This window comes from Gymnoscopelus microlampas, assembly GCF_963454915.1.
Source record: "Gymnoscopelus microlampas genome assembly, chromosome: 2".
Classification (NCBI taxonomy): domain Eukaryota; kingdom Metazoa; phylum Chordata; class Actinopteri; order Myctophiformes; family Myctophidae; genus Gymnoscopelus; species Gymnoscopelus microlampas.
The window spans coordinates 17,195,292-17,213,375 of NC_139939.1; the positions used below are offsets into that span (position 1 = coordinate 17,195,292).

Sequence of the window (18,084 nt, forward strand, 5' to 3'; positions counted from 1 at the left end):
TGTCCGTTACGCAGAGTGGCAGCATTGTTTGGTTTCAGCCCTTGTACCATTTCCAAACTTAGGACCAAGTTCTGTGAGACTAGTGAAGTAAAAGGAAGACGACAGCCCAAGAAGACCGGTTCCTCAACCTTGCTTCACTGAGGAACCATACAGGTTTTCTTCCAGAGATTTACAGGCAAGATTTGCACAATGGTACCAAAGACAGATTTCAAAGTTGCAGGACCCATGGTCACCTGTGACAGGCACACACCTGCCAGCAAATGGTACCAGGGCTGACACCAAATAATGCGTAATCTGCGTAACGGAACACCAGCTTCACTTGCCCTATTGCCTTATCCTGTGGTGACAAACGTGCCATGATTCCATGGGGGCAGTGTTGCTGCTTGGAGCACACACAAACTCAACAAAGTTGCAAGACCCATGCTCAGGTGCGCACACACACCTCTCAGCAGGTGTGTGCTGGTAGGTCGCTCAAAACGAGTGTGATTACCAACAGAAGCATATTGGGGGATTTTGGCAATTGTTTTGGAGACGCTACCCACACGTTTGACTGTGTTGCTCATTCCGCGATAGCACGATCCTTACGAGTTTATACCTTGTTGTAAAGGTGACTAATCAACAATAAAAATAATATAAGATACCATACCAATTGGTAGTATTGAAGGGGAGAAATAATCGACCAGTAAGGTTTCCAAACTTTTTGTGGGCAGTTTATTATGCCTGTTAACGTCATATCAGGATGCCATCAATAAACACTGTACATAGTCAAAAATCTCCAGTGTTAATTAATACTAGACTATCGAGGACCATGCAAATCGGAAACGATGTAAATGCAAGTTGGGAATACATGCCCCACCCGGTTATGCAATACCCGTTGTGTACGTTGTCAGAGTGCTCACTTTTTCCGTGTACCACATGCGATACCCTCAATCACCGTTATAAACGGGCACCCGCCTGCTCGGAAACTATGAAAGTCTGGAACGGTGCAAGTTCGAAATGCACGCCCCACCTGTTAATGCAAACCCGTTGTACTTGTGGTACTTGTTGTCAGAGCACCCAGTAAAGTCCCCACTTAACATAATGACTAAATATGAAGATAAGGGGATCTCTGATGTCGTCAGAAACTGCCCACATTGTGTTGATGCAAATGCATTTTTTCGGTTGGTCCGACCACATAACTTGGCCCTGCACACCCTCGTGTCAGCTGCGACACACATACCAAGTTTAAGGTCAATCGGCTAGACCTGTCATACAGACAGACAGACACACACAGAGGCTTTGTGAATGTAAAGATGGATAACTCTGAGACTGTACACATGTAACCAAATTGACCTGGGTTCCATTTGTACAGTGTCAGAGTTACAAGTGGATAAATTAACAGTCAAACTCCCGTTAGAAAATAATGAGGGTTTTGTGTCCAAAGTAATGGATATCCTTCTGAAAGGGGCAGAAAATGCCTGAAAATTGACATTCCTGGTGAATAACTGCATGTACCTCATGAACTTGGCTTGAAGAGACCAGTCCATAGCCATAATATTACAGGGAGTTGTATTCAGTAGGGGCATAGTTATACATACATGCAGTACATTGCTCATTTAGAGGGATAAGTATTTCCCCCTACCTACTTGTACCAGGTTGGTCTCTTTTCCTGAAGAGGAGATTCCATCCAATAACCCTTATTTGTCCCCATAGAGAACTGAGAGGTGGAGTCAGGAATGCTAAGGGCAATGAGTGACTTGCAGTTAAACCATGCTACAGTACTTCCTTTCCCTCTCTCTCTCTCTCTTTCTCTCTCTCTCTCTCTCTCTGGTACAATGAAAAGACACAAATGGAAGTTTGTTATTTCTCCACTGTCATGGAAAATACAGCATGTATCTATTCTGTATGTTTTATCATGTATTATGTATGTTTTTTTTTTAAATCTTATGTATGCTGGGAGATATAGTGCCTTGCTGAAGTAAACTATTCTATAACGTACGGTGTAGTGTGTCTTGTGTTGTTGTGGTTGGTGGTCTAATGGGATGAATTAAGTGAAGGGGGGTGGGGGGTTGGGCCCTGACAGAAACAACCCAGGCATAAGGAATTGCTGTGGAAAAATGCTTTTCTCTTGCCTCGCTCATCAAATTTCCATGGGGGATATTGAGACGCGATGAGACCAAATCGATTTAACGGTGTACTTTACTCAAGGAATTATAATAATTTAATTTCAAGCTCTTGTTGGTTGTATTAGGCAGTTCATCGTACCATAGAAGCTGTCAGCAGAATCTGAATTATTTTATTTGCTCTTTTTTTTCCAGTCACACATCGACAGGAAACTATCATGACTGGATATCTGCTTAAATCAAATTTTTGCCTGTTACTGTTGATGCCATACTCCACTATTGAAGTACACACGTCCAATGTGGAAAAAGTATATGTGTGTTTGTTTGCATATCTATCTAATGATTAGATAATCAATCACCATCGTTATTTCTTTCTCTACTAGTATTTGGTTCAACTTCAAGGTGTGGAAAAGAACCATTTAGCAGCAGTCTATGTGCTATTGGGTGATGTTTAAGCTCTCTTAAACAGAAAATAGCTACATTTCAGGTTGGGATACCAATTTTATCCATTCACAGACTAAACACATCCTGTATTTGTAGTCTGCACGTAGGTAAATTAGCCCACATTAGAAAATGCAATATGACAATGTCAAGTTAACTAGCTGATTATCTATATATCTATAAATATCTCTCTCTATATATATATATATATATATATATATATATATATATATATAAAATGTACAGTCGCAAAATCCCCCATTGAAGTATTTGCCAGCAGCCACCACTGTTCAGCAGTGTGCATCATCAGCCCCTTAACCGTCCAGATACATAGCAGTTGTCCTTCTTCACCTTTCTGAGCAGCCACCGGAGGGCAGTAGGGAGCTTGGTTTGCGGTTCTTTCCATCCATCCTGCTGCCTGGGAATGCACCGTCTATTTTAGGCACAGTCTCTGTAGCCTAATATTAAATATTTCACCGTACCACACGGCTGTATGATGAAGTATAAATGATGCACGTGTTTTTGGGCAACAAGCAGGTCTGGTGGTGGTTGGAGAGTTTGACCAGTAGCTAGTCTAGCTACTACCCACCCAAGCCGGGGGTCTCAGGTTCAAATCAATGCCAAGAGAAGAGACTGATAGAGTGGTGTCCTTGAGCAAATCACTGCATCTCTAGCAGCTACATAGTATGGCACATCCAATGTTCTGACCACCTAGACAGACTGAGGACTAGGGGTAAAGGTTTTCTCATGAGGTGGTTTGACCTGCAACCCCATGTAGGCCAATTCAGTGGTTCTCAAAGTGGGGTCCGGGGGCCCCCAGGAGTCCTTGAGGAAGGGGTTCCAGGGGTCTCCAACAAAATCTTATGTATGCTGGGGTATGGGGAGATATAGTGCCTATAGTTTTAAACATTTTTATACAAATCTTGTAATGTTGTTCCCTGGCACAAAATATTTTCAGATGGGGGGGGGGAGGGGATTATATTGGGATATATTGATTTGGGGGTCCTTACAAAAACGTTTGAGAACCACTGCTTTACTGGCCCAAACATATGTATACTGTGACATCTCATATGACATGACCTCACTGCTGTCCTCTGTTTTCTTCCTTATGGAACAATATGAGCCCAGATAGTCGCTTTAGTCTGGTTTTAGCCAGGCACATACAGTAAGGCCTATAGATGCTTTACTGCTCTTATGCTGCCACCAGTGATGATGCCTCTCTGGTTACTGTTAAAGACAGGCTGCACACACACACCTGATTCTGCCCATCATTGGCTGACTGTGCTCGTTTAATGAGGTGCCAGGATAAATGCCAGTCTGACACATCACATGTGTGCGCGTGATACCTGGCATTGGACTATGGTACTTTGGAAACTTATTATTCCTTTTGAATCGAATTCTAAACTTCACATTAATGTGATCTGGAGAGAATGAAACTGAAACTGAAAGAAAAGAAACTGAGATTTGTACACAACAGCGCATTAGGCTACGCTTTTACACTACACGATCTGCAGTTGCTGCTAGTACTTTAGTTTCTCTCCAAGAAAACCATTTCTCTTTTTCTATCTCTCTGCAATTTCGCCTCCATTTCTCCAGTCAGTCAGTGGGTGCTCCCCATGAACGCCCCCCTCGCTGCTGGCGCGCCCCACTGATAAGCAGTATAACGGGGAGGAGCTGTAATCTCCTGCGGTCCCTCCTCTCGCTCTCTCTCTCTCTCTACTACCCCCTTCTCCTTCTGTTGCCCCACTAGACTGAAAATAAGTGAGGGGAGAGAGAGAGAGAGGGTGGAGGGGGGTCTTATTTTGATATGAGCGGAAAGTCGTCACATCGGTTGCAGAAAGGCTGTTGGAGGATAGAGAGAATAGAGGCAGCCGCATCATACAGGAGGGGGGGCGGCGACAGCGGCTCATAAAAACGTCAAAAACGGTGTAGGGAACGACAGCAACGCTTTCCCCCCCGTTTCACCGTCTCATCACATTATGATCACATCTTCAACCGGCGCGATGGATCCGATCTAACCGAGGATGACGGCTCGGCGCACCGGCAAGCACATCGTTTGTTTTCCTCCTCTCTCTCGGTCCAAGAATCAATCCTGTGCTCGTTAGAATAAACAAGACCGAGGCTATTTGAACCTGAACGCGCTGCTGCTGCTACGACTAGAGAGATCCACTGTGGACCTACTACTAGACCGTAGATCTGGATCCGTTTCAACGGAACCGAGTCTCTGCAAAACAACACGAATAATCGGCTCATCTGGCGGAATAACCCGGGGAGATACATACTGCCGCACAGATCGCAGTGGTGCTGCGGTGGGATGACTGACCCCGGCCCGGTTATTATCAAACGTCAACGCACCGAGACTTGAGCATCGCCAGGATAGGACTCACTCGGAATGGCATCATAGCGATCATCTGCTCTCAACAGTAATACACGACCATCACAACGGCTCTGATCCAACATGAACCTCTAAAGGACGCCCAACACAGGCGATGGGTGAGAGATGATGGCTTGTGTTGTGTGTTTTTAGATGTGTGGTAAACGAGAGGGGCTTGAGCCGTGCGGACCTCTGCCATTGCACTTGTATGTATGACTGCAATGTAGAGCTGGTAGTAGCGTGCGTGTGTGTGTGTGTGTGAGAGAGAGAGAGAGAGATGCGGTTCGCTTATTAAGTTGTACCAGATTAGTGTTAAAATGTTTGGAAAATATATATATTCAAAATGTTTCACTTAAAAAAAAGATTTTTTGGGGAAAATAGCTGATCTACAAGCTCACAACGTGTGGCACTGTGAGCTTGTAGATCTGCTATTTTCAAATATCCTATGTTGCCTATAGTTGTGGCCTATAGTTCGCATATTAAGTTGTTTATTATACTGGTGTCACCAACGTGTGGTGAAATGATGTGTGGTCTTTGGCCATAAATCCAAGCCTATATAACTATCAGGGCTTATTGTTCAGATGCAGCTGGGGTCCACACACTACTGTGATTTAGAGCCCTGTGTGTAATGCTATCCCCATGGCCTCTATTCTGTTCTAATCTGCACATCTACTCTTGGCTTGTCAAGTCTAAAATGATCTCTTTTGTATGCCTGTAAAGTGGTATGCCAGATTAGCCAATTTACAGCTGGTCTGCCAGTTCCAGTAGATTTGTCAGGTCCCTCTGGGGCATATTATATTCTGGTGGAATACATAACTCTAGTGTACAAAGGTAACCAAAATAAATTAACACATTATGTTACTGTTTAGTTTACAGCCAATGCCATGCCACGGCCCTGGGATATTACATGGGACCACCAAGCTCCATATTATTCAATCACTTCTTCTGCTTTACCATGTCAAAATCCAAACCAGTAATCAACTAATAGGCTGCACATATACATGTGTATATAAGCGCTGGATTTCTCCCCTGTTTATAAGCTTATTTGAATGATTTATTCAGCCGCCAAACCCTCATTATTTTTACATGTCATCTCCTCCCAGACAAATGTGAGTTGACGGCCCTGGGCTCCTTTGTGTTTTTCAGTGGCACATATATCAGCCCCGGGGATAGCCCAGTTACATGTCAACTCACCTACAGACAGACTCCTACGGACTGAATCATTCCCATTCTGTATGCAGTGGATGGCGGGCCCGTCCCTGACAAAGCCCATTTTCATCTCATCTCTATTCAAAAGCTATAGCCAAAAACCTAGAGTTTGCACTGCAGCTCAGCTGAGCTCACTGGATCTTATTTGCGTTTTCCCACGGGGGTTACGCTCGGTCCCTAGCCGCTGATCAGGGGTCAAGTATTGATTGGGGCCCCATATGGTTAAGGATGCTAATATCAGATTGGTGGTTAAGAGCCAACCTTGGTTGGGAAATAAATAATCTTGAGTAGCTTCTGGTAAGATGCATGTCAGGGGTAATTATTGGTAAGGGGAATTAGTCCGTTCTCAAGGGAGTGATAATAATGTTGATTGGTCGCCTCTGACTCCAGAACATTCTGATTGTTCTGTCACACTGTGGGAATGGTAAACAGTCAAATCCTTTATGTTAATTCATCTATTTGTAACTTGAGCGTGTACAAACAAGGTAACCAAATGGACCCTTACGGCTGAGAGTTAAATTAACACTGAGGAGTTCATTACAGGATCCTTGTGCCTTCAGGCAGCAATGATGCTCCGTAATGGGGGGGCGGGGGTGCGGTAGGAAGAGAGACAGGGGAACCCCAAATGTGTGTGTGGTCAGGTCAGGTTGGACCTTTGGGGCTTTCTGCAGGTGCTGTTAGACCACAGCTGAAACCACCAAGGCAGGATATGACACATATAAGAAGCGCAAACGGGCAAGACGCCGAAGAGGCGTTTGTAAAGGGTGCTAGTAGTACTGTGCAATGGCCATGCATTTGAATGTGAAAGTAAAGTACTCTCTTTGCTGCAAGGATGGGTGGATGGGAGAGACCCAGAGGGAAATAGAAAGAATGAGTAGGCTTTGGGAGCAACACGAAGGAGAATGGAGAGTGTTATCCAGTCGTTCCTTAGTGTGTGTGTGTGTGTGTGTGTGTGTGTGTGTGTGTGTGTGTGTGTGTGTGTGTGTGTGTGTGTGTGTGTGTGTGTGTGTGTGTGTGTGTGTGTGTGTGTGTGTGTGTGTGTGTGCGTGCGCGTGCACACTCCAGAGACCCACCTGAGCCCTGCAGCTGAAGCCCAGTACTTTTTCCAGATTAGATTTGTAGTACATTCATATGATCTCTCTTGCTCATCTCACACACAATCCATTCTCTTGCTCTCCCCTCTCATGCTTCTCATCTCTTTCCTTCACACTATCTAAGCTGTATTTATAGTCCGTTGTACGACGGAGAATAAATTAGGCTTCATCGTACATTTTATTGTTTTGTTACTGAGCACCGCACCCTTGGTCATTCTCTAGTTCTTTCTTGCTGCATCTCTGTCTCTCGTTTCTCTCTCTCTCTCTCTTTCTCTCTCTCTCACACACATATTACCGGTCGCTTGCTCTTTTCAGTGCCTGCGACTCAAATTGCAAGACAGACACAAATGGCTTTTCTGGCACAGTGAGGCTACTCGTTAGCATTGCCAGAGGTGAAAGCGGGACAGAGTGCAGCAGAGTCCTCTGTCTCTCTTCCTGTCCCATGTCAGCGTCCTGTTTTTGCACAATCTCCTGGTGAAAGATGACCTACTTCACCTCAGGCAGCCGAACCTTTCACTAGGGCGGGATACTGCTCACCGGTCATGTGAAAAGAAAAGTGAGGTCCTGTTGTCCGTAGGGCAGTCAGTCAATCTGTTGGGGACATGGGAGTGTCAATATGTCCCGGCCTCAGTCAGGAACAAAGTGATTCAGGTTTCAGGAAATAATGAGTCACAGTGACGTGAGGGTTTTGAGATTTGTGTGGTCTCTTGGATTTACCTGATATCTATCGATCGATCACATGCAACGTGTGTGTGTGTGTGTGTGTGTGTGTGTGTGTGTGTGTGTGTGTGTGTGTGTGTGTGTGTGTGTGTCTTGTGCCCACATGTATATAGATGTAATCTTCTAACTGCATGAACAGATACTGAGATATTATAGATACCGGTACTCAAAAAACCACAAACATTTCTATATACAGGTAATAATTGCTTTACTTCCCAAGCCATCATATTTATAAATCGGCTTCCTTGGACCTATAAGTGTTATCTAGTCCCGATATAAAACTGAAAGGATAATGGAATTCCATCATGAAAACATTATTTGGCCCAAGGCCAGCCTCAATTCCACCATCTCGACGGTGTTAGCAGCATACAGCATTATTTCAGTGCAAGTGGACAGACTACACTAAGTACTGTGCCAGAATAATTTTCAGAAGCCCCAATACTCACCAACCAATTACAGTTGATAATGGAGTGGAGTGGAACTGTAGATATGGGACAGATACGGATTTGGAACAAATGCTGTTATTTATTTGTTAAAGATAAGTATTTTGATCACAGTTTCTGAATTAATCCCTTTCCCCCCTAATTTTTCGGTGTTGTTCTGATTCTCCATAATTTTCTTCCCCAACGCCATTTTCCATATCCTACCCTATTTGTCATGTAACCACTTTCAACCTGACATTTTTTTAAACAGAAATATCAGCTCTACAAGCTGCTATTTTTGCTATTTATTGTACAAGGAAGTATATAGTGCTTAATTGGTTAAGAGTCCAGGAGCCTAATAGTCCCTACCGCTCCCCCTACAGGTGAGATTAGGCCTAACAGCCTGCTGCTGCTGGGAATAAAGCTGTGTTCCACCTCTGCTCTGGCATCTGCCAGGAGTGTGCACATATTCATGTGCGAACACACACACACACACACACACACACACACACACACACACACACACACACACACACACACACACACACACACACACACACACACACACACACACACACACACACACACACACACACACACACACACACACACACACACACACACACACACACACACACACACACTGCTCCTAGTGTGGGAGAGAGCAAGGCACACATAGAGACACTGCACTTTCTCAAAAATGAAATCCTCATTCTCTGTTTCTCTTGCTGTTCCTCCCCTTCTCTCTCTCTCTCTCTCTCTCTCTCTCTCTCTCGCTCGCTCCCATCAGCGTAAACATTCACCCCTCTGCCCACGCACGTTACAGATCCTCTGCCTGAAGAGAAAGCACAGAAGAGAGGGGAGGGAGGGGAGGGGGAGTGCAGAAAGGAAGGGTTGAGGTGGGGGCGAGATCTGAACTCACTCAGTGTGTGTGTGTGTGTGTGTGTGTGTGTTTCCTCCACTGGTTGTTCAGAGTCCTCATTAGATGGGAAGCCCGAGATTGTTCAAAGTTCCACCGCCATTCACCTATTGCCCGACCGGCAGCAGAGCTAAAAATACTCCCCTCCAGCATGCATGGCACAAGAAAAGCAGTGTTTCTCCTGTTCTACTTTGACTGGAAGCTCACATATACTCATCATGATTATGTGGTTGGTGTTTAGGGTACGCTAGCAAATAACCTTTTTCTGCAGCACTATAAAGGAGTGAGGCATACAAGGGTCTTGTGCTCAGGAACCCCTCTGTGGTTAAAGGGTCTACACCATGAATTTGAACTTTTTCTTTCCCGACTTCGAGCATGCAGGCTTTCATAGGCTATCTGTGGTTTTTATGTAAATTGGTCTGAAAACAGTCCGTCAGATTTGTTCCCCCACCCTACGTCACGTCTGGGAACAATTCCTCCCGTTTTTCAGTTCTAACCAAAAAAAAAAAACAAAAAAAAAAAATTAATTTTTAATTTAAAAAAAAAATGTTCTTATTTTTTTTTTTTACTTTTTCCACACAGAACCAGGACATGACATGCATACAAACTGGCTCAATAGCGCCCCGTGCCAAACAGGACAATGTGGTATTGCAGGTGAAAGTGCTTTATAAGCCAGAGAGAAGTTAGTTGGAATGAGTATATCTGAGGCTTGATTTAGGCTCAAACCTTTTGAAAAACGTTTGAGGGACATAAACAATATGATATCAAATATTATTATTATTTTTTAAATTCATGGTGTAGCTCCTTTAAAGGAGTTGGATAATGGTGAACGGTGAACCCCGGAGAAGCATAATGTGAGCCCTCATCCGTGAGCAGTGAAAGGATAGGCGTGTTGTTTGGGTGACGTTGTGCTATTCTATTTACTGCTCTGTGCTCTGATCTGGTCTAGAGCCTGCCTACTGTATCCGGTCATCTGCACAGCACACATTGGTGCACACAGGCAGTTTCTGTGTCCTCTTTCAACAGGCCTCTGTGAGTCGCGCGGCAGAAAATAAATAATTAAGCAAAAATCGCAACCTTTTAATTGACATCTGAATGTCAATATAATGAATGAACATTCGGAACTTTAGACGTTTGGGGACAGTCCTAAACTGTATCGGGAAGGTAAAAAATCACACCCTGTGTGAAGGTAGCGGCGCCTTTGATACATTATGTCATCGATATGTGTTTATAATGTGTTTATAGCCATGTGTCACGTGAAGCTTGACCAATCACTTTGTTGACGGTCTGACCAATCAGAACGTTGACGGGTCTGACCAATCAGAACGTTGACGGTGAACACGGACAAAGTCAGGTATAGAGCAGGATCCACTTGACGGGTCTGACCAATCAGAACGTTGACGGGTCTGACCAATCAGAACGTTGACGGTGAACACGGACAAAGTCAGGTATAGAGCTAAAAATCACACCCTGTGTGAAGTGAGTGGTGCCTTGCTTAGCTTGGCTAACATGTTCAATCAGCCAAGCTAACATGTCCAATGTTAGCTTGGCTGATGGCACTGATGTCACTTTGAAACATGTAAACAATGTTTCAAAGTGACACACCTATTTATAGGGCTCTATTTCGTCATGCGTCTAGCTAGACAATCAAAGCACACCCTTTCAACATATTGTCACGTGTCACGTGATGCTTGACCAATGTTAGCTTGGTGGACACACGGACATACAGACATACGGACACACAGACAAAGCCACGTATAGGAGTGGTTGCCTTTGGCACCACTCAAAAAAGCTCTCCTACCTACAGCGGTGTTGCTTGACGTCAACTGATTTTTAACTCATCAGGCGGAAAACATGCATGGACTGTCACCGTCGTTCAACACAGGATACATTTGGCTTTACTCTGATGACGGACCATTGTCAACAATACCCCTCATTAGTCACTCAGATAACATACACAGACATGCATGCACACACGGTCAGGGTGTCAGTCAGGCAGGGGCTTGAGAGGACAACCGTTGTGAGGAGGATAAAGTATGTATTTCTAGTGTGTCATGGTATGTCTGGCTCTGCTGTATACAGAGAGAGGGGGGTAGCATGGAGCTTAATAGACTGCTGCTGTTTGTCAGTGAGTGGAATGTCAAGAAATATCTTTTGTCAAATACTTGGCACCTTCTCCTCACTGCTCCACCCTCGCCTCTTGGTTCTTGTGCATGTATGCGTTTCGCACTGGCAAACCCTGGTCGTTTTCATTGTCTACGCCAGTGGCTCCCAACCTTTTCTGGACCAGGGCCCACTTGAAAATCTCAAAAGTGTTGGCGGCCCATCCTTCTGACCCCTGAACACGGCATGTGGGTGGGCCACGTGCATTCTCAGAGCATGTTTATTTATTTAGTGATCGATCAATCCTTTGTTCATATAGTGTTTTGTATTTGATGATGACATATATTGTTGTTATTAAAATCTTTGCCAGTTATTTGGAGGCCCACTTGCAATATCCTCTCGGCCCACCAGTGGGCCCCGACCCACAGCTTTGGAATCACTGGTCTACTCGCTGTCCTCCCATTGGCTGCAGGGTGGAAGTGATGTGCGCCTGCTTGAAGCCAGTCAGGCTCAAGGCCTAATGCTGCGTTCACACGGGCAGATACAAAGATACACAGCATATCTGTCGCTTTGCATCTGTGTTGCTCAACACAGTCGTTGACATCATCAAGAGCTACAGTTGTACCTTTTGTATCTTTGTATCTTTTGTAGCAGCTACAAACGTGGGATGTTGCTTTGTATCTCCATGTCGCTGGCTTCCATTGAAAAAGAACGGTAGACTGCATCTTTGTATTTGCCCGTGTGAACGCAGCATTACTGTTGGCGCACCTGCCTTGTTCACGTGATGTCAAATTTCCGTCGGAGCTACAGTTGCAGTTTTGTATCTTTTATATCTGATGTATGAATAATTTACATCGTAAATATCACAGAGATGGGGATAGTGGAGGGGTCGGGGGTGCTTTGCGCAGTTTGTCAGTGTAGAAAAGCATACACACACTTATTCCCTCCCCCGCGCTCTGCCTTTCACAGCCGTTCGGCGTGCTCCCCCCTTTTCTAAATAACGCAGTTGTTCCATTCCCTTACCCCCCCCCCACCCCCTGTCATCACTCCTCTCTCTCTCTCTCTCTCTCTCTCTCTCTGTAGCTACTGTGTAAAGGTTCCTGTCACAAGGCCAAGCAGAGTTTACTACCAGGCCAAAATAGAAGCTGCCTGTCGTTGAGGAACACTCTCTCGCTCTTTTATTTCGTCCGCTTTCATTTTTTTCCCTCCCCCCCCCCCTCTGTCACCTCACTGTCACCTTACAGCCATGTCCCGCTGTGAACCCTGCGGGAACCCCTCCAGCAGGGAATAGAAAATGGCCCTGACCCGTGCTCGACCCAGCATGTGTGTTTATGTATGCTACAGTGCCGGGGCGGGGCGTACCACCATACAGTGCAGCTGGATGAGGGGATGGAGACTGTAATATAAGGCAGACTTGAGTCATATTATTATTATTATGGCCTTAATAATTTGTACTGTTTGTTTTTACTGGGCCTTCAAGTAGTAGATGGGTTACGTCTGACCCCACAGGACGAGTGTGAGAAAGTTGTGAAATCAATTTTGTGTTCTTCTCTGTGATGGTCGCTTTATGTGACATGATGAACACACACGCTTTGTGTTTCAATGCATTTTGTGAGAGTGAGAGAGAAAGAGAGAGTAAACTTTGTTGTCCCCAAGGGAGAATTTGTCTTGGGCACAGTGCTACAGTCCATTACTTCACATCATGAAACATCACAAACATAAGAAGCTTTTGACACAACGCTTAACAGTTGCTTCACATTAAAAAAAAAACATCTCAAAACAACACTCTACATTGACAACAGATTGGCTCAACCATGTCCCCATTTTACTAGGCATGTTGTGAGCTATTTTACGCATGTGAGCTTGTAGATTGTCTACTTTCTCTATTCGTCGTAAGACGATGTATAAAGGGCAGAGGTTCACAACCTTTTCTGGATCAGGACCCACTTTAAGGCATTCACGGCCCACCCTGGGCCACATACATTTTCTATTTTATTTTAATGATCAATTAATCGATTGTATTCCAGCTTCGATCAATGGAAGTATGGAACTAACATAGTATACTTAAAGTTCCTATTCATTGGTATCACAATCACACATTTTTCAAGGTTTCAAAGAAAGTGAATGTGTTTTGCCAATTATTTTGGGACCCATAGATTGGGACTTGCTGATATAGGTCTTAAGTGGTTAAAAAACAAACTGTAAGAATGAAAGTGCTAAGTGCTAAAGTGCTTGTGTATTTACTGCTTTATTGCGCTAAGAGATTTAGCATCAGAGCTCAGCAGCGTGATGGAGGCTGGAACAAACGATGGCTTCAAGCGGTTTGATTTGCACCTTGGCAAACAGCCTCTCCTTCCTGGTGGCAGGGGTTCGTATCCAGAGAAGAGGGGGTGTTGAGAATCCGCAGTGACTTTTGTTGCTCGGTTTTATGACTGCCTGCATCATACAGACCCTGTATGCACTCATATTCCTTTCTCCCCTATTACCTTTATAGCTGTTTTGTGCATGCTGGCAAACATGATACAGGACCACCTTGTTCAGCATTTAGTGTGAAGTGTGAGCGGGTTTACAAGGTGATAAATGGGATGAAGTGAGTGAGAGAAGATCCTTGTGACATTGCTGGAGATGCTGTGCGTGCGTGCGTGTGAATGAATTTCTTTCCATGGACAGCCTTCACGCTATCAGAACACATACCCGACACACTTGAGTTGTTACTTTATAAAGATGTCTGGTTACTTTAGAAAAGCATATCTCAAAATGATACTGAACAATCAGTTTTGAGCGATCACCCGTGCTATGCCCTTGGTCCTCCCAAGTCTACTCTTCAGCATTATTCTTGTGGGCCGTCTGTCACACGGAGGAAGACTTAAAAAACACAGCATGTCTAGAAGAACACAGCATCCGCATACTGTGATGGAAAGGAATGTGGAAGGAGAGAAGCTTTAGTTTTTTGTCCTTGTATCACATCTTGTTTTTTGATTCTACTAGTTGATACTATGCAGTTTGGGCTGGGCAATTAACCCAAAATATCGAAACCGACATTTTAAACCATTAACCAACTTGATCTCGCGCATGTAGGTTAATCGAAAAATCAAGAAGCTGTTTTACTATTATTGTTTTATAAAAAGAAATTCACAATTACACAAAATTATTTGAATAGATTTGTATAATGGACTAAATAGATTAGTCTGATCTACCCACTTAACCTTGTATTATACTTTGTTGTGCAATGGTGGAGTATAAAAATAATTATACATTAATAGATAGCCAAGCTACAATCTACAAGCTCAACGTGATGCATCACTCACAACGTTCTACTATGTAACACTTAATTGTTTTTCTTTGTAGTGTCATTTGCGTGACTCTTTACGATGTTTGTTGACAGGTTCCTGCCATTTACTCTGATCTTGCACTTTGTAACTAGTCACTGTGGATATAAGATGCTGAGGGCCTAAGTTGTTAATAAAAAATGCTGTACATTTCTGTAACACCATGCGCACACATTCTTATCTCTTTTAGGAGACAGAGAGGGATTGTGAAGGAGAGAGCATGTGTGAGCAAGGACAGAGGGCAAGATATGGTGCAAAATGAGGAGGAACGGGGGTGGATTCATGATGAAAGCAAGCAGCTCAGTGATTCACTGCAGTTCCGCTTGTAACGATGCCTCATGGCTAGTTTATACTTTACAGTTTAAGAACTGATCTGTGAAAATCTGTTCCGTCCGACGGGTGACACCACCTTGTGACGAAGTATGAGATGGTGTGTCGTCACGTCATCACACACACACACACACACACACACACACACACACACACACACACACACACACACACACACACACACACACACACACACACACACACACAGCAAGAAGACATTCTGTCTTCTTGCTGTTCCTGTGAGTGAGGGATAAATGGAGGCAGATAGAGGTGAGGAAATGAATGGCAGGAGGAAGATGGAGATGGAGTCAACTGCTGTTGCTTCTTCTTCTGCTAACTGCCTGTCTCTGTCTGTAGTGGAGTCTATAGCTATGGACGGGTGGGTGGATGGATGGATGGATGGATGGGAGGGAGGGATGGAGAATGAGTGCAAGGGGAAGAGCAAAGACATTTTCATCAGGATTATCCTGCAGCAGCGAATCTCATCTAGGGAAGTGGCCTCGTGCCTATTAAACACACACACACACACACACACACACACACACACACACACACACACACACACACACACGCACACGCACACGCACACGCACAGAGCCCTGGGAGGCCCAAAAGCTGGAAGAAGGGCAGATTGTGGCTCTTGGGTAGTTCTTGCGGACTGGTCACGTTGTTTGTAGCTAAAGGCTGTTTTCTGCTCTTAGCGTGCGTGCGTGCGTGCCTGTGTGCTTCTATTGCCTTTGCCTTACAGTGCGTTCCTCCCTCTTGATTGCATTGTTTGTCCCGTTTGAAGCTTTCCACTAACACCGTGCCCCCTTACAGACGGAAGCACAAGCCAGAGACGGCTTACAGCTTACAATAATCACTTGGAGTGAAAATCATTGTAAAGTATCTCGATATAGCATGACTGTTTTGAATTAAGTAATCCTCTGCTGTGGCCCTAAGAGCTTTCCTCCACTAAGAGTGGCGACTGATCCTATAGTTGATTTACAAGCAGCGAGCTCACAGAGAACAAGTTGACACAAGTATCACACGCCATGTTCTGAAGCTTATTAAATAACATAGAGAATATATTGTCGCTGTCGGGTGTATGTCCAAAACCATTACTTTTCTCGAAATGAATAAAAGAACCTTGATTTCCAGTGAATATTTTACTCACAAGCTATTTTTAATGCGTTTCATTGGTTACATATTTATCACAGACCGACTTAACCCTTTTCACTTTCTACACTTTAATTTATACAAGCTCACAGTGTGCCGTGATGCGATACATACATATTATAAGTCACATTATGTGACCAGAAGATCTGTGAGTCATAACAAATAAAGAAGAAGCAGGGTGGAATATAAATAAGTTCACACAAGAAAACGTGATGTTCTAAAAAGGCATATTACTTCAACATTTGCAGCTCTATATCCTTGCGCATTCAGTGTCCCAATAAAACGTCTCTCATGGCAACACAAACATATCAATAAAGCAGCGGTCATGGCGACACAGCACATCATCTAAACCACAGAGTCCCAGCCTGTGGGCTGGGGCCCACTGGTGGGCCGTGAGGATATTGCAAGTGGCCTCCAAATAATTGGCAAAACACAAAGATTGTAATAATGATAATAATAATAATTGGTATTAATCAGATTTATATCCACTGTAGTGCTTCAAAAGTTGCTTTACCGACAAGAAAAGGAAGGAACCAACTTTGTTTAGAAAAAACTAAAACATTAAAAGGATAAGTGCTAGACTAAAATCGATAAAAGGTTGAGCGTGGGTTGAGAGACATCTTAACTCGACCTCAGCTGGGAAAAGCTATTTTGAAGAGGTGGGTTTTGAGTGCGGTTTGTTGAAGGAAGGGAGGGAGGGGGTGTCTTTAGTATGGTTGGGGAGTGCATTCCAGAGGGAGGGGGCAGCAACAACAGAGAAAGCCCTATCATATCCTATGATAATAACATTAATTAGAAAAAAAAGTGAAATAGGTTTAAAGTCGTCGGGGAGTCATAAATCGACTGTCATAATACCGTTGTGGTTTTCACACTATACGATTGATCGCCGACAAGGGATCACACACGGCAAGATATTTCACAGGACTTATTAACGCAGAGAGTAGAGCCCTGGAACGGCAGTGGTACCCGAAGGTCCCAACGCAAATCTTGCGGGTGGGAAAAGGCCCTGCTAAATCTCGCACTGTGCTTTACTTAGCAAGATATGAATATTATGTCTACATTCAATCAGAGGAGAACATCATATCCCCTTCTGGGTGGGTACAGCGAGCAGAGTCTCTCTCTCTCTCGTTCTCGCGTTCCATGTGCGCAGCAGCTCGTTGCAAGATATACAAACTATTTCTTCTCTATTTCAATTTCCTCTCAAATAAACAGCCCCCCCCCCCACACGCTCTCTCATTCTGTTTTGTAATGTTTTTTAGATCTCAATGGAGATATTGCAGGACTGGACGGTAATATTGCAGTACTATAATGAATTGCATTTTTATAGCGCTTTTCCAAGTGCTCAAAGCGCTTTACAATGGTTCCATCATTCATACAGGTGGGGGACATTGGGAGGTGGAGCGGCGAACAGTCGACGCCAGCGTCCCCACTTTTCCCACATTCACACACCAATGGTGGCAAGCGAGCGCCGACCGAATCATTGGAGGCAATGTAGGGTTCAGTGTCTTGCCCAGGGACACTTCGACATGTGGTCAGGAGGAGCCGGGATTCGAACCGCCGACCCACGGATCATTGGACGACCTGCTCTACCTCCTGAGCCACAGCCGCCCAACAGTGGCAGGAGGGCCTAAATGGCAAGACATTTTATGTTGCGGGCAGGAGCGGCGGTCAGGTCCAGCGACCCTCCCCTAGCTACGGTGGCTGTAATGTGCTCTCATTGGCTGTAGCACGGATCTCCTCGGGTAGTGATCGCAACCCTATTCATACTGTATCATTTCCAGTCGGCGACAAAGCCAAATATCAAACCTTCTAGATATCTACAAACGCTCGGGAAGGCATCGCCGAGCGCTATTATCGTGGCCGGTTCGTCTCGCAGTGCCTTT

At 44.5% G+C, this 18,084-nt stretch overlaps 1 protein-coding gene across 1 annotated transcript in view; it reads left to right on the plus strand.

Moving 5' to 3' along the window:
* Window positions 1–4,360: 4,360 nt before the first annotated feature.
* The window catches only part of mgat3b (beta-1,4-mannosyl-glycoprotein 4-beta-N-acetylglucosaminyltransferase b), a gene marked incomplete at its 5' end in the record, with an annotated part of 69,064 nt that continues 55,340 nt past the window's right edge, over window positions 4,361–18,084 (plus strand). Inside the window, one exon of the mRNA XM_084044625.1 lies at window positions 4,361–5,036. The remainder of the gene's footprint in view (window positions 5,037–18,084) is intronic.